General features: G+C 44.8%; 4 non-coding genes across 4 annotated transcripts; 2 read left to right on the top strand and 2 right to left on the bottom strand.

The window, feature by feature from the left end:
* Positions 1–234: 234 nt before the first annotated feature.
* trnav-cac (transfer RNA valine (anticodon CAC)) lies at positions 235–307 on the bottom strand. Its single transcript has one exon. It is a non-coding gene; the product is annotated as a tRNA-Val (tRNA).
* Positions 308–12408: 12101 nt separating this feature from the next.
* trnav-uac (transfer RNA valine (anticodon UAC)) lies at positions 12409–12481 on the top strand. Its single transcript has one exon. It is a non-coding gene; the product is annotated as a tRNA-Val (tRNA).
* Positions 12482–13498: 1017 nt separating this feature from the next.
* Positions 13499–13570, top strand: trnaw-cca (transfer RNA tryptophan (anticodon CCA)). Its single transcript has one exon. It is a non-coding gene; the product is annotated as a tRNA-Trp (tRNA).
* A 1155-nt stretch (positions 13571–14725) lies between these two features.
* On the bottom strand, positions 14726–14797 carry trnaw-cca (transfer RNA tryptophan (anticodon CCA)). The gene has a single exon. It is a non-coding gene; the product is annotated as a tRNA-Trp (tRNA).
* Positions 14798–22724: the final 7927 nt, after the last annotated feature.

The following is a 22724-nucleotide window of genomic DNA, read 5'->3' on the forward strand; positions in this document are numbered from 1 at the left end:
TAACATGATCACTGAGGGACAGTCGAAACTTCAACAATTTAATTTTAATAATTTGTGAAACTTGAATCATTGAGGAAGTTTTATTTCCTTTCTGATTTTACACACTCTGCATTTTAGGAGACTGGTTTTCAATGTTCATTGCTCATCATGGAATCAGATAAGTTTATAGCACGGAAGGAGGCCATTGTCACATGAACAATGAACATTTAAAAACACTTTTTGTTTCAGAAATAATGTTTCCGCCCGGGCTTGAACCGGGGACCTTTCACGTGTGAGGCGAATGTGATAACCGCTACACTACAGAAACTGGTGCCTAGTTCTGTGGCCAGAGAGAAGTGTTCAGCAACAAGCTGAAATACTCAATCCCTCTCTCTGCAATAAGTGCCTTTCACAACATCTCTCTGACCGGAACTGCACCAAACAAAAATATTCCTTTCAAGTGTGCAAATTATTTTCGTTTACCTTTAATTTTGCTTTCATGGGATAACATCGTTAAGGAATCGATAAACTTCTTTTGCACAATGAAAGAAATGCTAACTGAGGGAAAGTCAATCGGTCAATAATTGGTTCTGTGCTCTGCACGTTGGTAATGTAGCCAAGATGATCCAAATATCGGTAGGAAAGCAAGTTGTGAGGAGGACACAAACAATCTGCAAAGCGATATCGATAGGCTCAGTGGCTGGGCAGTAATTTGTCAGATGGAGTATAATGTGGGAAATATGAGGTTGTCCACTGTGGTAGGGATACCAGTCAGGCCATCCTGACTATTCAGTGCTGTGTGTGGCCACCTGCAGGTTGATTTTGAACGTTTGTGTCCTGTCACATGAAATAAATGAGGGCAGCAGGCGTATCTCTGCCTGACACCGGGGAAATAGTGAGAGAGACCTTGGAGCAAGGGTCTGGTTATTGCCAAACAGCAATGGAAATATTAATTCTGGAATAAAAATGTCTGAAAGAACAGTGATCTCGACCTGATTTGAACACACAACCTACGGATCTAGAGTTAGACACATTACCCTTGCGCCACGAGGCCTACACAGTGAGTTGGAGATGTTCGTCGAAATGAAAATTCTGCAATACAAGGGGCTTGGAAATCAGGAGAACCAGTTTCGAGGTTGGAAGTTCGAGATAAACCCATGGTGCGGAGCCAACAGATCCCTGGCAGCGATCAGTGACAGGAAGACGCAACTTAAGCAGTCCTAACTAGCTCAGTCGGTAGAGTATGAGACTGTTCATTTCAGGGTTGTGAATTCAAACCCAACGTTGGACGAATTATTTTCCTTAAACTTTTATGGTGCTTTCACAGGAAAACATCATTAATGAACCCACAATCTTCTTTTGCACAATGAAAGAAAGGCGAACTAAGGGAGAGTTGATCATTTAATCATTTATTCTGTGCTCTGTATAAGAACACAAAAACCAGGAGCAGGAGTCGGCCATTTGGCCCTTCGAGCCTGCCTTCTTCTGCACTGAAACAAATTTTAACCGTGTTTTTAAATGAGCAGCGCGAGATATTGAGAGGGCACATTTCAATGCTTCACAAAACCATTCCTTTCGCTCCAGCCACCAAGGATCGATTCCCGGTTTGAGAAGTAACTTTCATATCACTGTTTGTAATTGAATTGGGGTCATTCTGTTAAGTTCGATGCATGTCCCAAAGCACTTCAGAGTGGTGTCCAAACAAATGAGTTTGTAATTAAAAACACTGAATGTCAGGATTGGGATTTGGACCCACGCATCCAGAGGAGACAGTGACCTGAACCAACGCCTTAGACCGCTCGGCCATCCTGACTGATGGATGCTCCAGTTGCAAGTTATTACACTGGAAAGTTTCAAAACGGTTACTTGTTCAGTGTAGCTGGAAGGCCCAGTTACCGGGATATCCTCTCCCCCGGGGTTTTCCTGAGCCTGTGCTCGATGTACGGGGAGCTTTGGCACGGGTCCGAGGTAACTTGCATGTGTAGGCTGCTTGCTGGCTTCAGGTGGTCTCTTACCAGTGTGATCAATTCTTCAAACGACTTGCTTGCTGGTTTCTCGTGTGCCAGTAGGTCCTTCATTAAAGCGTATGTTTTCGAGCCACAGCTGGTCAAGAGATGGGCTCTTCTCTTGTCTGCCTTATTGTCGCCTAACCAGTCTTTGGTTACAAAGCTTTGCTGGAGCCTTTCTATAACGTCCTCCCAATTATCTCCAGCATTGTATTTTTCATCTGAGCCGTTGGTCGCCATTCTATGGATTCTGTAATTCCGCAACTCGTCGCCACTGAAAAGTCCTGACCCTGTAATACAGACTCACACGAGGCACATACTGAAGTCAAGTTCACTCTGGACCTGCACCTTTATTACACAGCTCTCGAATGCCACACTTGCCTGAGACCTGTCCGTATATACGTGTCTGGGAAAGGTATCCAGTGTCTCCTGCAAATGCACCCCTGGTGGTAAGGTCAGTTTGTGGTTACAGGTCATCTCTGGTTACAGTCATGTATGGCATGGTAAGGTACAGTTATGTACAGTAGTGTGAGATACATGACAGAATTGGTATTTATGGTGATTACAGCAATTATTAATCGTCTCACAGACCTCAATTATTTTTATGCGATGAATTTATCGAGGATTGAAACCTGGTTAGTGCGCCAGATCTGAACCCCTCGACCACCAGGGAACAGTTACGATACATGTCGATATACTTATATATATTTAGATATGAACCTGAATATCAACGGCTACCGACCGAGACCTCGTGGTGCAACGGTAGTGTTTCTAACTTTGAGTGAGAGAAATTGTTCCACAGTGACACCCATCTCATCTTTTGTTCACTTTTAAACACTAGAACCTGAGACAGGGGAATAAATAGAGAAACCAAAGCACAGGGTTATAGGCAAGAGGAAGAGAGAAGGGGAAAAATACTGTCCCCACCCAGAACGAATGCAGAAACCCTTCTGCTGCGCTCGGGGTGACCACCCACAGCCTGGATACACTAACGTCCCAACAGCTCATTGACTGTCGGAGTGGGACTGTGCGGTGCTTCAGAGGACAGCTCGAAAAAGCAAAGTCACTGATTCCGTCTCATGTGCTCCTCCAATCAAGAAGAGCAAAACACTAAAAATGCTCGAATAATGGTTACACCTTATCTTCAGATTTGTTAAATAGTTGGCTCGTTGGTCTAGGGGTATGATTCCTATTTCGGGGTTGATACTTGAAACTTGCGAGAGGTCCCGCGTTCAAATCCTGGACGAGCCCTCAATTTATCCAAAAATTTTGAAATTGCATCGAAATTTTGCAAAGAAGGTCTTGCATTTCTTCAACACTTTTCAGGAACTCATGACGCCCCAAATCGCTTCATAGCCGTTGAGTTATGTTTGAAGTGTTGAAGTGTTGTATTGTGGGGAAAGATGTGCCCAAATCACCCCACACGAACCGCAACTCTTTGCGAAGGAGTTCGGTGCAAATAATCAGGTGGCTCAGGGACTTGGACTTTCTGTGAATGAGTTTTGCTTGTACCTGCGTTCAAGCTTGAAACAGTAATTGGGCTTCCATCTCACGGGAGCAGCGTGTAGCGGTTAGTGAGTAGGTGACCAGGTTGATGTGCACCGCTTTCAATCTTTGAAATTTCACCAAACAAAGAAACGGTGAATCCAACTGTCCCTGTAAGCGACGGATTGAAGGGATCGCTGCTCCAAACAGAGCTGGAACACGCACAGTGCAGGAATGGGGTCCGCAACATTAAATGTCAAAGTTATTAAGCAGACAATAATTAAACACACACTTAACAGTACTTACAGCCAAACCATGCGAATGTTAGCCGAAGAACTCAAACACGTTGCAGTTTCCAGCTCGGTGTACAAATTGATCAAACATTAATCGGATTCTAAACTATCTGTTCCAAATGGCACATTTTATATCTTTTCCTTACCCCTGCTACGTGACAATTTAAACTTTTAACAGTATTACCGAACACAAGTGCCCAACTTCTGATGGAACGTCATTAACCTGAAACGTTAACTCTGTTTCTCTCTCCACAGATGCTGCCTGACCTGCTCAGTGTTTCCAGCATTTAACTTTTTATTCTCCAAACTTATAATCAGAATATCACTTCCCATGTCATCTAACTACACTCCTTCCTGATATGTAGCCTTGTCCCACAAACCAGGCTCCTTTCTGATGATTCAGGCATTCATTGGAATTATAACTTCTTAATGATAACATTAATGTGAAGGATGTAACGATGTAATACTTGCCATCAGAGCGCCCGACTGTTGGAGTCCTAATGGTCACCTGCCCACACGAACAGGGCCAGTATAAAAGGTTGGCTGCCATGTAGTTCAGGCACACTGCAGTTGTAATAAAGAAGACTAAGGTCACACCAAGTTTAGCTCACAGTACTCAGCCTCGGGGAGTTCTTCTATGCACAGCAATTGGCGACGAGTAACAGAATTCGAATTTTCACGCAACCATGGCTGCTGTTGGAATATTAGAGAGATCCAAAGAGGATGATGATTGGGAAGCCTTCGTCGAGCAGCTCGATCTGTAATTTGTGGCCAACGAGCTGGAATGAGACACTAACGTGGCTGAGCACAGGGCGGTCCTCCTCACCATCTGTGGGCCTAAAATATACAGCCTCATCAAGAATCTGCTCACACCGACAAAACCAAACGAGAAGGAATATTCAGCGTTGTGCACACTGGTTTGGGACTAACTAAAGCCGAAGGAGAGTATCTTCATGGCCAGATATCGTTTTTACACGCACCATCGCTCCGGGACCAGGACCTGGCGGATTATGTCACCGACCTGAGACACCTCGCGGGACTTTGCTATTTTGGAGCTGCGTTGGGGCAAATGCTGTGGGACTTTTACGTGCTGGGCATCAGCCACGAGGTCATTCTTCGAAAGCTGCTGGCTGCGGAAACCCTAGACCTGAGCAGGGCCATCGCGATCGCCCAGGCATGCATGGCCACGGACGATAACACCAGCAGATATCTTCTCAACATCAAAGCTCATCGGCAAGTACTGTGCATAAAATGATGTCGCTAGCAGGCCGAACTGCATATGGCAGGTTCTATACGTCTGTGGCTGCAAGACCTGTGATGACTCAGAGTCCGCCATCGGGGATCGATGTGAATCTATTAGCACCGTGTTGGTGCTGCGGGGATAATCCTCGGGCCCATCAATATCGATTGAAGAACTGCGTGTGCAAAGGCTGCACAACGATGGGGTACCTCCAGTGAATGTGCAAACGTGATGTGACATACCACGTGGCAGAGGATGATCGATCCGGCACGGATCATGCAGCACAGGCAACTCAATCCGAGGAACAAGGACTCCCAGTTGCCGGTGGGGATGTTGCATTTTATCAGGGAGGCTTTGAGGGTGTGCCCGAAACGTTTCCTCTGCCCACCTGGGGCTCGCTTACCTTGTCGGAGTTCTGTGTAGAGCGTTGGCTTAGAGAGTCTCGTGTTGGGCATGTGGACAATGTGGCCCGCCCAACGGAGCTGGTCGAGTGTGGTCAGTGCTTCAATGCTGGGGATGTTGGCCTGATCGAGAACACTGATGTTGGTGCGTCTGTCCTCCCAGGGGATTTGCAGGATCTTGCGGAGACAGCCCTGGTGGTATTTCTCCAGTGATTTGAGATGTCTGCTGTATATAGTCCATGTCTCTGATCTATACCGCGGGGCACTTATCACCACCGCCCTGCACACCATAAGCTTGGTGCCAGATTTGAGGTCCTGGTCTTCAAACACTCTCCTCCTCAGGTGATCGAAGGCTGTGCTGGCACACAGGAGGCGGTGTTGGACCTCGTCTTCGATATCTGCCCTTGCTGATAGTAGGTTCCCCAGGCGTGGAAAATGGTCCACGCTGTCGAAGGCCACACTTATAGCCTTCTTAAATATAGCACCCTCATTCTATTCTCTTGAAACAAGTTCCTGAATTCTCGGCTAGCTGTGTAGGTTAGAGCTGTGGTTTTATCCTGAGATAGATTCTATCATAGTGTTTCCGAAGTGTAGTAGTTATCACATTCGCCTCACACACGAAAGGTTCCCGGTCCGAAACCGGGCAGAAAGGTCTTGAAAACTTGAAAATGGGCCGAATGGCTGACTCCTGTTCCTAACTCGTAAGTTCTTATGATCTCTTGACCTTTCACAGGAGAACAAACTCTCCTCTGAACATGCATGAGAAAGCTCCAGAAAATATTTCCGTCCGAGGTACTTTCGCGTGTGAGGCGAACGTGTTAACCGTTACACTGCGGAAACATCTCCACTTTCAGCACCAGATTACCAAAATTAAACCCAATGAGATCGGGATAAAAGTTCCTCAGATGCTCAGGGCAAAATATCTGATTGATAGTCCACACAAGAATGAACAAACTTCAGCACGAGGTCAGACGGAAATGTTAAGCGAGCAGGTGGACTGCTGAATTGCACTTTTAAGGAGTTGGTGATGACAAAACAAATGGGTTCCGCTTAAAGATCAGAAAAGTCACAAGAGGGATTCGAACCCTCAGCTTCAGAGAAAACTGCAATTTGAACACAGCACCTTAGACCGCTCGGCCATCCTGACTATACAGTGCTTTGTGTGGCCACCTGCAGGTTGATTTTGAACATTTGTGTCCTGTCACATGATATAAATAAGGGCAGCAGGCGTATCTCTGCCTGACACCGGGGAAACTGTGAGACAGACATTGCAGCAACGGTCTGGTTATTGTCAAACAGCAAATGAAATAGTAATTCTGGAAGAAAAATATCAAAAAAAACAATGACCCTTACGTGATTTGAACACGCAACCTTCTAATTTGGAATCAGACACACTACCGTTGCACCATGAGACCTACACAGTGAACTAGAGATGTTCGTCTATATGAAGGTGCTGCAATACAAGGGGCTTTAAAATCCCCGCCCATTCCCACCAGGTATCACAATCAGCGGTCACCGGACAGTCACCGAATGGTTTGCTCGGAAACTTTTCTCTTGCTTTCACGGGAAACCATCATTAATTAACCCCTCACCTTCTTTTGCACAATCAAACAAATGCTAACTCAGGGACATTCCATACTTCAATCATTTGGCCTGTGCTTTACATCTTAACTCGAAAACCATATCCCATTTTACTCACTGTATTTTAGCTTTCTGGTTCAAAGTCTTCAGGGATCTGGGGCAACTTTTATTAAATTTAGCAGCACCGGTTTTTCCTATCGTGCACACAAAATAAAATCATTCGTGGAGATAAAATCCCACCGTGCGTATTTTCAGATTCAATGCTTTCGGATTTCAATTAAAGTGAAAGAATTTTACAGTGAAAAGATTTGCAAGTGTTACTTGTATTTGTGTCTTTAATTAAACTTTGTGGCGTCTGACTCCCGTTCATGCCACTGCTGAATAAGAAAGGAGGGTTTGACGTTGACCAGCTCATCCTTTATATTCAGTGGTTTCTCACCCTTTGATGGGCTGCAGTACAGCGGATATCACGTTGGCCTCACATGCAAAAGGTCCCCGGTGGATCCGTTTTCTCTCAGTCAAAGTTATCTATTCATTGAAGTGAAATAAAGAGCAATTGAGGAATAAGGGAACCCTTTTACCAGGAGAATAAATAGCAAAATCTGAAAATCTCAGCAGGTCAGGCAGCATTTGCCAGGAGTCTAAACACGGGATTAAACCAAGGACTTTTCCCGTGTAAAGCAAACGTGATAACCACTACACTACAGAAACCTCTGGTACAATAACCCCAACAGAGGGGAGGTGACCAGTGAGCTTCCTCTGTGCTGATCGGCATTCTGTGTCGGCTCACCTTGAACAATTTCTGTCCCACACTGAAAGTTCTCAATCCTTCTCCTCCGCTGCCCTTTACAGAAATGTCAGGGATCACCCAGCCACCGTGTTCACTTCCACATCCTCACAGTGGGGCCACAGAGGCTCCTACCTTTCTATCCGCGATCAGCGAACTCACCCAGTTTACAAAATTAAACGCGGAATACGTGCCCGGCAAAGGGCAGGAGAAGCCATATAGTCTGTAAGCTCGGTCTATCACAGAAAGTATTGGTATTCATGGTGGTTACAGCAATTATTAATCGTCTCACAGACCTCAATTATTTTTATGCAATGAATTGATTGAGGATTGAAACCAGGTTAGTCCGCCGAATCTTAACCGCTCGACCACCAGGGAACAGTTACGATAGATGTCGATATATTTATACATATTTATATGTGAACCTGAATTTCAACGGCTACCTACCTAGACCTCGTGCTGCCCACGGTAGTGTGTCTAACTTTGAGTGAGATAAATTGTTCCACAGTGACACCCATTTCATCTTTTGTTCCCTTTTAAACACTAGAAACTGAGACAGGGGAGTAAATAGAGAAACCAAAGCACAGGGTGAAAGACAAGAGGAAGAGAGAAGGGGAAATATACTGTCCCCACCCAGAACTAATGCAGAAACCCCTCTGCTGTGCTCGGGGTGACCGCCCACAGCCTGGATACACTAACGTCCCAACAGCTCATTGACTGTCGGAGTTGGACCGTGCGGTGCTTCAGAAGACAGGTCGAAAAATCAAAGTCACTGATTCCATCTCATGTGCTCCTCCGATCAAGAATAGCAACACACTAAAAATGTTTCAATAATGATTACACCTTATCTCCACGTTTATAGAGCAGTTGGCTCGTTGGTCTAGGGGTATGATTCTCGCTGCGGGGTTATTGTTTGAAATTTGCGAGAGGTCCGGGGTTCAAATCCCAGACGAGCTTCAGTTTACCCAAGAATTTTAAAATTGCATCAAACTTTTGCGAAGAAGGACTTGCATTTCTGCAACACCTTTCAGGAACTCATGACGCCCCAACGCGCTTTGCATCCGTTGAGATATGTTTGAAGTGTTGTCGTGTGCGGAAAGATGTGCCCAAATCATCCCACATGAACCGCAACTCTTTGCGATGGAGTTTGGTGCAAAAAAATCAGGTGCCTCAGGGACTTGGACTTTCTATGAATGAGTTTTGCTTGTATCTGCGTTCAAGCTTGTAACAGTAACTGTGCTTCCATCTCACGGGAGCAGCGTGTAGCGGTAAGTGAGTAGGTGACCAGGTTGATGTTCGCCGCTTTCAATCTTTTAAATTTCACCAAACAAAGAAACGGAGAATCCAACTGTCCCTGTAAGCGACGGATTGAAGGGATCGGTGCTCCAAACAGAGCTGGAACACGCACAGTGCAGGAATAGGGTCCGCAACATTAAATGTCAGAGTTATTAAGCAGACAATAATTAAACATACACTTAATAGTACTTACACCCAAACCTTGCGAATGTTAGCCGAAGAACTCAAACACGTTACAGTTCCCAGCTCGGTGTAGAAATTGATCAAACATTAATCGGATTCTAAACTATCTGTTCCAAATGCCACATTTTATATCTTTTCCTTACCCCTGCTTCGTGACAATTGAACCTTTTAATAGTATTACCTAACACAACTGCCGAACTTCTGATGGAAGGTCATTAACCTGAAACGTTAACTCTGTTTCTCTCTCCACAGATGCTGCCTGGCCTGCTCAGTGTTTCCAGTATTTACTCTTTTTATTCTCCAAACTTATCATCAGAGTATCACTTTCCTTGTCATCTAAATACGCTCCTTCCTGATATGTAGCCTTGTCCTACAAACCAGGCACCATTCTGATGATTCAGGCATTCATTGGAATTATAACTTCTTAACGATAACAATTATGTGAAGTATGTAACTATGTCATACTTGCCACCAGAGGGCATGACTGTTGGAGTCCTAATGGTCACCTGCCCACACGTGCAGGGCCAGTATAAAAGGTTGGCTGCCATGTTGTTCAGGCACTCTGGAGTTGTAATAAAGAAGACGAAGATCACACTAAGTTTAGCTCACAGTACTCAGCCTCCTGGTGTTTTACTTTTCACAACAATTGGCGACGATTAACAGAAGACAAACCTTCACACAACCATGGCTGCTGTTGGAATATTAGAGAGATTCACAGAGAGTGAAATAAATGAGGGCAGCAGGCGGATCTCTGCCTGACACCGGGGAAACAGGGAGACAGACCTTGGAGCAAAGGGATATGGATGGAGTCGACAAAACTTGAGGCATCTGATTCAGGAGAGTCGCGGGGCGTGGGAATTTGGGAGTTTAATGACTTTGAAAGGAACATTTTTGTTTTGTGCCGTTTTTTTCAGAGAAATGTTTGTGAAAGGAATGTTTTGCAGGAAGGGATGCAGGATTTAATCTTCTGCGTTAACACTTCTTTCTGTGTGTCAGGATCACATTTCGTTTCAATGTTATTCTTCCAGAATTAATATTTCATTTGCTGTTTGACAATAACCAGACCCTTGCTCCAAAGTCTGTCTCACTCTTTCCCCGGTGTCAGGCAGAGATCCGTCTGCTGCCCTGATTCATTTCATGTGAAAGGACACAAAAGTTCAAAATCAACCTGCAGGTGGCTACACACAACACTGAGTAGTAATGATGGCCGAGTGGTTTAAGGTGAGGTGCTCAGTTCACAAAAGATAGTGTTCGAATCCTATTGCAGACATTTCTTATGTTGAATCATTAGGCAGAACCCATTTGCTTTGTCACCACCAACTCCTTAAAAGTGCGATTCAGCAGTCCACCTGCTCGCTTCACATTTCCGTCTGACCTGGTGCTGAAATTTGTTCATTCTTTTGTAGAACGACAATTATTTATTTTGCCCTGAACATGTGAGGAACTTTTCTCCCGATCTCATTGGGTTTAATATTGTGAATCTGGAGCTGAAAGTGGAGATGTTTCCGCAGTGTTACGGTTAACACTTTCTAGTTTTTTGAGTTCATGCTGAACCTTCTCCTTGAGTGCATATGGTACGGAACGGGGCTTGTAGTAAACCAATCTAGCGTCCTTCTGTACCCTGACACTCGCCTTGAAGCCTTGGATCGGACTGTCCGTTTCGCAGAACACCTTTGGTTACTTCTTGATAACCTCATCCGTTGATGAAAATCTCGCTTCCACACAGAAAATCTGACTACAATCCAGCTTCAGTGAGCTTAATCAATTTCTTCCTTGTAAGGCAGACTTATCTCTTTTCACTACTATTCGAGGCAAGTTCTGAAATTAATCTTTATATTTCACCGATCGGTACAGTGATATAACCAATCACAGGAATTTAATCTCCCGAGTTGCCTCGCAGCTCTATCTTGGGTTTCTCCAGTTGGAAATCACGCAATTTGTCGCGGTACAGTGACTCCTTTATTACACTCACGGATGCACCCGTGTCAATTTCCATTGGTATCTTGAATCCAGCAACATCTATGTGGATGTTGATGCTTTGCGAATCACTGTCCGTTAAACTCGTGCTCCTGATGATGTGTAAATCTAACATCTCCTCGTCCTGTTGTTGGTCTTCCATACTATGTAGTCTCTTGGGATTTCGACTCAGAGCTTTGAACGCTGGACTCATAGCTTTAACAACAACTTTACCCTTCAGTCGGCATGCCTTCGTAAGATGCCCAGTCTTTCTGTCGAAGAAACACTCTGCCTTCACGTGTGGACAACTTTGAGCAATGTGTTGTCCCAGGCATCAACAGCATGACTTCGACGCTCTGTTAGAATTTCCAGTTTCTGAGGCTTTGGGCTCCCTTGTTATACCTTCAAATGCTCTGATAATGACTCCACGACACAATGTGTCGTTCTTTAACTGTAGTGACCTGAGTCCTTTATTGATAAACTTTATTGGTGGCCTGCCTTTTATACTAGGCCAGGCACACCTGTGCAGGTAAGCTACAAGTCTGCCACTGCAGTGCCCTCTGGTGGCACACCTTGTAATAGTACAAGCAGTAACCATGTCGAACACATGACAGGTGTCACTGTGGAACCGTTTCTCTCACTCAAAGTTAGACGCACTACCTTGGGCGCCAAGAGGTCTAGGTAGGTAGCTATTGACATTCAGGTTCATATATAAATATATATAAATATATCTACATGTATCGTAACTGTTCCCTGGTGGTCGAGGTGTTAAGACCCGGCGCACTAAGCTACTTTCAATCCTCGATCAATTCATCGCAGAAAAATAATTGAGGTATGTGAGATAATTAATAATTGCTGTAATCACCGTGAATACCAATACTTTCTGTGATAGACCGAGATTACAGACTATCTGGCTTCTCCTGCACTTTGCCGGGCACGTGTTTGGGGTTTAATTTTGTAAACTGGGTGAGTTCGCTGATCGCGGGGAGACGGTAGGAGCCTCTGTGGCCTCACTGTGAGAATGTGGAAATGAACACGGTGGCTGGGTGATCCGTGACATTTCTGTAAAGGGCAGCGGAGGAGAAGGATTGAGAACTTTCAGTTTGGGACAGAAGTTGTTTCAGGAGAGCCAACACATTCCCGATCAGCACAGAGGGAGCTCACTGGTCAGCTCCTCGCTGTGGGGCCTGTTGTACAAGAGGTTTCTGTAGTGTAGTGGTTATCACATTTGCTTTACACGCGAAAGGTCCCTGGTTCAATCCGAGGCAGAAATATTATGTTTAAACTTGCTGTGGATGAACAATCAGAGGCGAGTTTTGTCTCCCTGCAAATGCTGCCTGACCTGCTGAGATTTCCAGCATTTGCTGTTTTTATTTGCTATTTATTCTCCTGGCAAAAGGGCTCCCTTATTCATTAATTGCTCTTTATATCACCAATAAATAGATAACTTTGAGTGAGAGAAAACGGATCCACCGGGGACCTTTTGCGTGTGAGGCCAACGTGATATCCGCTGCACTGCAGCCCATCAAAGGGCGAGAAACCACTGAATATAAAGGATGAGCTGACAAATATCAGGGGCAGTGCAGTCTGGTCAATGTCAAACACTCCTTTCTTATTCAGCACTGGCATGAACGGGAGACAGACGCCACAAAGTTTAATTAAGGACACAAATACAAGTAACACTTGCAAATCTTTTCAGTGTAAAATTATTTCACTTTATTTGAAATGCTACTGCGTTGAATCTGGAAATACACACGGTGGGATTTTATCTTCACTACTGATTGTATTTTGTGTGCACGGTAGGAATAATCGGTGCTGATAAATTTGATAAAAGTTGCCCCAGATTGGTGCTGTCATCGGCAATTAACACTTTCAACCAGAAAGCTAAAATACAGTGCGTAAAATGGGTTAACATGCATAAGAACATAAGATCATGGGAAATAGGAGCAGGAGTGGGCCATACGGCCCCTCGAGCCAGCTCCACCATTTAATACAATCAAGGCTGATCTGATAATGGACTCAGGTCCACTTCCCTGCCGCTCCCGAAAGCACATGTCAAATGATTGAAGTATGGAGTGTCTCTGAGTTAGCATTTGTTTGATTTTGTAAAGAAGGTGAGGGGTTAATTAATGATGGTTTCCCGTGAAAGCAAGAGAAAAGTTTTCGAACAAACCATCCGGTGACTCTCAGCTGAGCGCTTCTTTTGATACCTGGTGGGAATGGGCGGGGATTTTAAAGCACCTTGTATTGCAGATCCTTCATATAGACGAACATCTCCAGCTCACTGTGTAGGCCACGTGGCGCAATGGTAGCGCGTCTGACTCCAGACCAGAAGGTTGCGTGTTCAAATCACGTCGTGGTCACTGTTCTTTTGGATATTGTTCTTCCAGAGTTTATATTTCATTTGCTGTTTGTCAATAACCAGACCCTTGCTCCAAGTCTGTATCACTGTTTCCCCGGTGTCAGGCAGAGATACGCCTGCTGCCCTCATTTATTTCATGTGACAGGACACAAAAGTTCAAAATCAACCTGCAGGTGGCCACACACAGCGCTGAATAGTCAGGATGGCCGGGCGGTCGACGGTGCTGTGTTCAGGTCACTGTCTCCTCGACACGTGTGTTCAGCTTGAATTCCAATTCTAACAATAATTATCATTAAACGGAACACATTTGTTTGACACCACGGCCAACTCCTTCAAAGTGGGATTCAGCAGTTCAGCTGCTCGCTTAACATTTCCATCTGACCTGGTGCTGGAGTTTGTTAAAGAGAGTCAGTGCAGAAGATTCAACCTTTCACCTTATTCCTGAGCACCACCTTCTTCCCTGAGGCCAGAAAGTCTCAAGCCGTGCATTCCTGATCCTAACCACTCATTGCTAAATGGCCAGCTCCTGTTCCGATGTGTAAAGTCTGGGAAACACGAGATCAATTCCTACCACACTCACAGCCTTCCTAAATATAGCACCGTCATTCTATTCTCGTAAAACCAGCTCCTGAAGTATCGGCCAGCTGTGTAGGTTAAAGCTCTGGTTATGTTCCTCGCATTCTGTCAATTGCATTGTTTCAGTAGTGTAGTGGTTATCACATTCGTTTAACCCGTGAAAACTCCCCGCATCGCAACCGAGCGTAAACATTTTGAACATTGATCAATTGAAGATTAGAGAAAATGAAATATTTGACGTTAATTGTTCAATATTAACAAAGTTGGTGTTTGTTTCTGCTCAATGATTAAAAATAATAAACACCAGAAGTGGGATTTGGATCCTTGTCTTCAAGATAGATTTTGAACTGAACACAGCACCTTCGACCGCTCGGCCATCCTGACTGCTCACTGCTGTGTGTGGCCACCTGCAGATTGATTTTGAAATTTTGTGTCCTGTCACATGAAATAATTGAGGGCGGCAGGCGAATCTCTGCCTGACACCGGGGAAACAGTGAGACAGACCTTGGAGCAAGGGTCTGGTTATTGACAAACAGCAAATGAAATATAAATTCTGGAAGAACAATATCCAAAAGAACAGTGACCACGACGTGATTTGAACACGCAACCTTCTGATCTGGAGTCAGACGCGCTACCGTTGCGCCACGTGGCCTACACAGTGAGCTGGAGATGTTCGTCTATATGAAGGTTCTGCAATACAAGGTGCTTTCAAATTACCGCCCATTCCCACCAGGTATCACAAGCAGCGCTCACCTGACAGTCACCGTATGGTTTTTTCCTTAACCTTTTGTCTTCCTTTCACGGGAAAGCATCATGAATTAACCCCTCACCTTCTTTTGCACAATCAAACAAATGCTAACTCAGGGACACTCCATACTTCAATCATTTGTCCTGTGTTTTGTGCAATGTATAGAATGACTCGACAGACTTGTGACTGTAAACTCACTCTACTGCAAACCTGGTTCAACTTTACTTATTCCCAAAGTGCCCACGTGACATAGTACTCGCTCTTAGAAACCAAGGCCCGTGCACACGCGCGTACAGCCCGATGACCTCCGACAGTGGCGCCCCCTGGTGTCTAGTGACCCCAAGCATCAATACATGACACTTTGCATGTGACTGTTAAACCATATCCCATTTTACTCACTGTATTTTAATGGGCGGGGAATTTAAAGTCCTTTGTATTGCAGAACCTTCATAAAGACGAACATCCCTTAACTACTGTGTAAACCTCGTGGTTCAACGGTAGTGCGTTTGATTCTCGATCAAAGGGCTGCTTGTTGAAATCATGTCGGGGTCAGTGTTCTTCTCGAATTGTTGTTTCACAATAATCAGACCCTTGCTGCAATGTCTATCTCACTGTTTAGTAGTGGTAAGGTTGGGGACAGCATCAAACAAGAAATAAGGGATGTGTGCAGTGGTGGTACAGCAGTTATCATGGGTGACTTTACTCTACATATTGATTGGGTTAACCACATGGTAGTAATGTGGTGGAGGAGGATTTCCTGGAGTGTATTTGGGATGGGTTTCTCGACCAATATGTTGAGGAACCAATAAGAGAGCTGGCCATCCTATACTGGGTGATGTGTAATGAGAAGGGACTAATTAGCAATCTTGTTGTGCGGGGCCCCTCAGGGAAATGTAACATAATATGGTAGAATTCTTCATTAAGATGGAGAGTGTCACTGTTAATTCAGAAACTAGGGTCGTGAACTTAAGGAAAGGGAACTTTGACGGTCTGAGGTGTGAATTGGCAATTCTAGAATAGACTGGCCAACGATACTAAAAGAGATGACAGTGGATAGGCAATGGTAAACATTTAAAGATCACACGGGTGAACTTCATCAATTGTACATCCCTGTCTGGAGTAAAAATAGAACGGAGAACTTTGCTCAACCGTGGCTAACAAGGGAAATTAAGGATAGTGTTAAAACCAAGGAAGAGGCACATAAATTGGCCAGAAAAAGCAGTAAACCTAAGGACTGGGAGTAATTTAGAATTCAAAAGAGGAGGACTAAGGGTTTCATTCGGAGGGTAATCTTGCTTGGAACGTAAAAGCTTCTGTAAATATGTGAAGAGAAAAAGATTAGTGAAGACAAACGTAGGTCCCTTGCAGTCGGATTCAGGTGAATTTATAATGGGGAACAAAGCAATGGCAGACGAATAGAACAAATAATTCGGTTCTGTCTTCACGAAGGAAGACACGAATAATGTTCCGAATGCACTTGGGGACCGAGGGTCGAGTGAGAAGGAGGACCTGAAGGATATCCTTATTAGGCGGGAAATTGTGTTCGGCAAATTGATGGGATTGAAGGCTGATAAATCACTAGGGCCTGATAGTCTGCGTCCCAGAGTACTTAAGGAAGTGGCCCGAGAAATAGTGGATGCATTGGTGGTCATTTTCCAGTAATCTATCGAGTCGGGATCAGTTCCTATGGACTGGAGGGTAGCTAATGTAAAACCACTTTTTAAAAAAGGAGGGAGAGAGAAAACGGATAATTATAGACCAGTTAGCCTGACATCAGCAGTGGGGAAAATGTTGGAATCAATTATTAAAGATGAAACAGCAGGGCATTTGGAAAGCAGTGACAGGATCAGTCCAAGTCAGCATGGATTTATGAAAGGGAAATCATGCTTGACAAATCTTCTGGAATTTTTGAGGATGTAACTAGCAGAGTGGACAAGGGAGAACCAGTGGATATGGTGTATTTGGACTTTCAGAATGCTTTTGTCAAGGTCCCACACAAGAGATTGGTGTGCAAAGTCAAAGCACATGGTATTGGGGGTAATGTACTGACGTGAATAGAGAACTGGTTGGCAGACAGGAAGCAGAGAGTCGGGATAAACAGGTCCTTTTCAGAATGGCAGGCAGTGATTCGTGGAGTGCCGCAGCGCTCAGTGCTGGGACCCCAGCTCATTACAATATAAATCAATGATTTGGATGAAGGACTTGAGTGTAATATCTCCAAGTTTGCAGATTACACTAAACTGGGTGGCGGTGTGAGCTGTGAGGAGGAAGCTAAGAGGCTGTAGGGTGACTTGGACAGGTTAGGTGAGTAGGCAAATGCATGGCAGATGCAGAATAATGTGGATAAATGTGATGTTATCCATTTTGGGGGCAAAAACACTGGGGCAGAATATTATCTGAATCACGGAAGATTAGGAAAAGGGGAGGTGCAACGAGACCTGCGTGTCATGGGTCATCAGTCATTGAAGGTTGGCAGACAGTTGCAACAGGCAGTGAAGAAGGCAAATGGTATGTTCGCCTTCATAGCTCGGGTCTTTGAGTATAGGAGCAGTGAGTTCTTACTGCAGTTGTACAGGGTCTTAGTGAGGCCTCACCTGGAATATTGGGTTCCGTTTTGGTCTTCTAATCTGAGGAAGGACGTTATTGCTGTTGAGGGAGTGCAGGGAAGGTTCACCAGACTGATTCCCGGGATGGCCTGGACTGTCATATGAGGAGAAACTGGATCAACTGGGCCTTTATTCACTGGAGTTTAGAACGATGAGAGGGTATCTCATGGAAACGTATAAGATTCTGACGGGACTGGACAGGTTAGATGCGTGTAGATTGTTCCCGATGTTGGGGAAGTCCGGAACTAGGGGACATAGTCTTAGGATAAGCGGTAGGCCAATTAAGAAGGAGATGAGGAGAAACTTCTTCACTCAGAGTTGTTAACCTGTGGAATTCCCTGCAGAGGTGTATGGGGAACTTTGGCTGATATTTGGCCGGATCCCAGCACACAAATATCAGCATTTGATGTTTTGCAAAATGTCTTGGTTCCTGCAACAAGGTGGCCGCATATGCACCATGAACCGTCCAGGATGGCGGCCAGTGACCCCGCTGACCCGGGCCTGTCACCACGGGGCCATCCCAGGGCCTGTGGCCTGTGATTGGGGCCTGGGACCTAAAGCACGTGTTTATGAGGCTCACCAGCCCACTTACGGCTCCCATTCCTGCCCCGCACCGACAACCGACCGTCTCCTGTCCAATAGCATCTGGGCTCCACCAATGTAACAAACAGGGTGGATAAAGCGGAACCAGTGGATGTGTTGTATTTGGACTTCCAGAAGGCATTGACAAGGTGCCACATAAAAGGTTACCACACAAGATAAAAAAAAAACATTGGTTTGGGGGTAATATATTAGCATGGATAGAGGATTGACTAACTAACAGAAAACAGAGAGTCGGGATAAATGGTTCATTCTCGGGTTGGAAATCAGTAGCTAGTGGAGTGCCACAGGGATCAGTGCTGGGACCCCAACTATTTACAATCTACATTAACGACTTGGAAGAAAGGACCGAGTGTAATTTCGCCAAATTGTTGGGGTAGAAACTATGTTAAAGAATATGACTCAGACACCCATCTTCTCAAGTGGTAAACACACAAGTTTATTATATGTATACAGAGACTCGGCCGAGTTGGAGATCAGTCTAAAAGCTCCGCAGCCTCTTGCCCCCGAACTCGCCCGGCCGTTCCATATTTAATCTCACAACCCACAAGCACGTGCGTCATTGTGGTTACAATGGAAGAAGAAAAACCTTTCTCAATAAAGTACATGGGACCCTGAGTTCAGCGTTTAGGGCATTCGGTTCCTCCTTATCAGAGAAAAAACATGCATACATCTGTTTGCACTACAACCATACTTTGTCCAACTTCTTCTTTCCCCATGACTCAGAATCAGCAGACTTTATTTGACCATTTTAACATCGCCAGAATGCATAAAACGGGGTTTCTAAAAATTCCCACAACACTGATGATACAAAGATGGGAGGAGAAGCAATGTGTGAGGAGGTCACAAAAAATCTGCAAAAGGACATAGGAAGGCTAAATGAGTGGGCATAAATTTGGCAGATGGAGTAAAATGTGGGAAAGTATTAGGTCATGCACTTTGGCAGAACAAAAAATCAAGAGCAAGTTATTATTTAAAAGGAGAAAAATTGCAAAGTGCTACAGTACAGTGGGACCTGGGGGTACTTGTGCACGAAACAAAAGTTTAGTATGTAGGTACAGCAAGTGGACAGGAAATCCAATGGAATCTTGGCCTCTATTGCAAAGGGGATGGAGTATAAAAGCAGGGAAGTCATGCCACAGTCATACAGGGTATTAGTGTGGCCACACTTAGACTACTGCGTGCAGTTTTGGTTTCCACATTTATGAAAGGATATACTGGCTTGGGAGGCAGTTCAGAGAAGGTTCCTAAGTTGATTCCGGTGATGAGGTGTTGAATTATGAGGAACGTTTGAGGAGCTTGGGCCTCTACTCATTGGAATTCAGAAGAATGAGAGGTGATCTTATCGAAACGGAAAAGGTTTTGAAGCAGCTTGACATGGTCGATGCAGAGAGGATGTTTCCACTGATAGGGGAGACAAGAACTTGGGAGTATAATCTCAGAATAAGGGACCTCCCATTTAAAACTGAGATGAGGAAAACTTTCTTCTCCCAGAGCATTGTAAATCTGTGGAATTCACTGCCTCAGAGAGCTGTGGAGGCTAGGTCATTGAATAACTTTAAGAGATTAACAGTTTCTTAACCGATAAAGGATTAAAGGGATATGGGGAGTGGGCAGGGAGATGGACCCGAGTCATATTAAGCCATGATCCTATTAAATGGCGGAGCAGGCTCGATGGGCCGTGTGGCCTACTCGAGCTCCTATTTCCTATGTTCTTATGTTACCCTCCCCTTCAGTGCTGACTCTGGCTGGATTCAGTTCCGCTCACTGGTTCCCCTCTCTTCCCCTGAAGGTGCTGACTCTGTCTGGGTTCAGTTCTACACTCACTGGTTCCCTTCCCCTGAAGGTGCTGACTCTGTCTGGGTTCAGTTCTACACTCACTGGTTCTCCTCCCCTGAAGGAGGGAGATATACACCTTATCTAACCAGACTTGTACCTGCCGTTGGAATGTCTGGTGGACAGTGTTGAGGAAGATTTACTCGGTACCTAAGCAAGGCAAGAAAATCCTTCCTTAGATAAGGAGACCAAAACTGTGCACAGTACTCCAAGTGTGGTCTCACCAAGGCCCTGTACAATTGTAGAGTGAGATTTGAGAGGATTACCCTTTATCTAAATTAAGCTGTACCCGGCCCGAGGAGTGTTTATTTGGAAAGTTTAGAAGTAGCTTTACTTCGTATCTCACCAATGCACTACGTACCCTGGGAGTGTTTGATGCGACTGGGTCGAGGGAGCTTAACTCTATCGAACGCGTGCTGTACCTGCCCTGGCTGTGTTTGATGGTACAATGTAGTTGGAGCTTTACTTTGTATCTGAGTCAGGATAAATGGGGTCATTTCTCCATTGGCAAACTAGCACCAGCATTGTCATAGGCGTCGGTGGTCAGTCCTCAATCTATATTAATGACTTGGATGAAGGGACCGAGTGCAATCTCGAAAAGATTGCTGATAATACAAAGATGGGTGGGAACGAAACTTGTGAAGAGGACACAAAAATCTGTAAAGGGATACAGACATGCTAAGTGAGTGGGCAAAAAATTCGGCAGATGGAGTATAATGTGGGAAAATGTGAGGTTATCCACTGGGGCAGAAAAAATAAAAAACAAATTATAATTTAAATGGATAAAAATTGCAAAGTGCTGCAATACAGTAGCAACTTGGGGTCCTTGTGCATGAAACACAAAAGGTTAGTATGCAGGTACAGCAAGTAATCTGGAAAGCAAATGGAATCTTGGCCTTTATTGCAAGGTGGATAAAGTGTAAAAGCAGGTAAGTCCTGCTACAACTGTACAGAATATTGGTGAGGGCACGCCTAGCGTACTGCATACAGTTTTGGTCTCTTTATTTAAGGAAGAATGTACTTGCTTTGGAAGCTGTTCAGAGAAGGTTCACTAGGTTGATGCCAGAGATGAGGGTGTTGATTTATTAAGATAGGTTGAGTAGGTTGGGTCTATACCCATTGGAGTTCTGAACAATGAAAGGTGATCTTATCAAAACATATAAGATAATGAAGGGGCTCGACAAGGTGAATGCAGAGAGGATATTTGCAACTATAGGGAAAACTAAAACTAGGGGTCATAGTCTCAGAATAAGAGGCCGCCCATGTAAAACTGAGATTAGATGGAATTTCTTCTTTAATGGTTGTAAATCGATGGAATGTCTGCCCCAGAGAGCTGTGGAGGCTGGGCCATTGAATATATTAAAGGAGGAGATCGACAGATTTTTGAGCAATAAGGGAATAAAGTGTCATGGGGAGCGGGCAGGGAAGTGTAGCTGAGCCCAAGATCAGATCAGCCATGATCTTATTAAATGGTGGAACAGGCTCGAGGGGCCAAGTGCCTACTCCTGCTCCTATATCTTATATTATAATCTACCCTGTGTTGTACCTGCCCTGGGATTGTTTGTTGGGATAGTGTAGAAAGAGCTTTACTCTGTATCTAACACGTGCTACCTGCCCTAGGATTATTTGTTGGGACAATGCAGAGGGAGAGATTACTCTGTATTTATCCCGTGCTGTACTTACCCTGGGAGTGTTTGATGGGACTGTGTAGATGGAGCATTATTCTGTATCTAACCAATGCTGTATCTACCCTGCAATGCTTTGGATAGTTTCGAGGGAGAAATACTCCATACCTAACCAGTGTTGTACATGCCCTTGGAATGCCTGGTATGACAGTGTTGAGGGAGCTTTATGCTGTATGTAATGCATGCGGTAGCTGCCCTGGCAATGTCCGATGGAACAGTATAGAGGGAGATTTACTCAATATTTAAACCATGTTGTACCTGCTCTGGGATTGTTTGATGCGGCAGAGTAGAGTGAGCTTTACTCTGTATCTATCCCGTGCTGTAGTTGCCTTGGGAGTGTTTGATGCGACAATGTAGAGGGAGATTTATTCTGTATCTGCCCTGGGAGTGTTTTATGTGTCAGTGCAGAGGGAACTTTATTCTGTATCTTACCAATGCAGTATCTACTCTAGAATGCTTGAGACAGTGTAGAGGGAGATATACTCCATATCTAGCCTGTGTTGTACCTGCCCATGGAATGTCTGGTGGGACAATGTTGAGGGAGCTTTGCTCTATATCTAAGCAAGGCAAGTATCCTTCGTTAGATAAGGCGACCAAAGATGTGCACAGTACTCCAGGTGTGGTCTCACCAAGGCCCTGTACAATTATTTAGTGAGGTTTGAGAGGGTTACCCTTTCACTAAATTATGCTGTACTTGCCCTTGGAGTGTTTATTTGGAAAGTGTGGAGGAAGCTTTACTCTGCATCTAACCACAGCAGTACCTGCTCTGGGAGTGCTTGATGGGACAGTGTAGAGGGAGCTTTACTGTATATCTAACGCATGCTGTTCCTGCCCTGGGAGAGTTTTATGGGACAATGTAGAGGAACTTTACTCTGTATCTAACCTGTGCAGTTCCTGCCATGGGAATGTCCAGTGGGAAAATGTGTATCTAATCTGTGCTGTACCTGCCCTTTGAGTGTTTGGTGGGACAGTGTTGTGGGAGAAATTACTCTGTATTTAACCTGTGCTGGAGCTGCCCTGTGAATTTTGTTGGGGACTGTTCAGAGGAAGATTTATGCTGGACCTAACCTGTACTGTACCTGCCCTGGGAGAGTTTGACGGGAC

The sequence above is a fragment of the Pristiophorus japonicus genome, unplaced genomic scaffold (assembly GCF_044704955.1).
Source record: "Pristiophorus japonicus isolate sPriJap1 unplaced genomic scaffold, sPriJap1.hap1 HAP1_SCAFFOLD_70, whole genome shotgun sequence".
In the NCBI taxonomy this organism is placed as follows: domain Eukaryota; kingdom Metazoa; phylum Chordata; class Chondrichthyes; family Pristiophoridae; genus Pristiophorus; species Pristiophorus japonicus.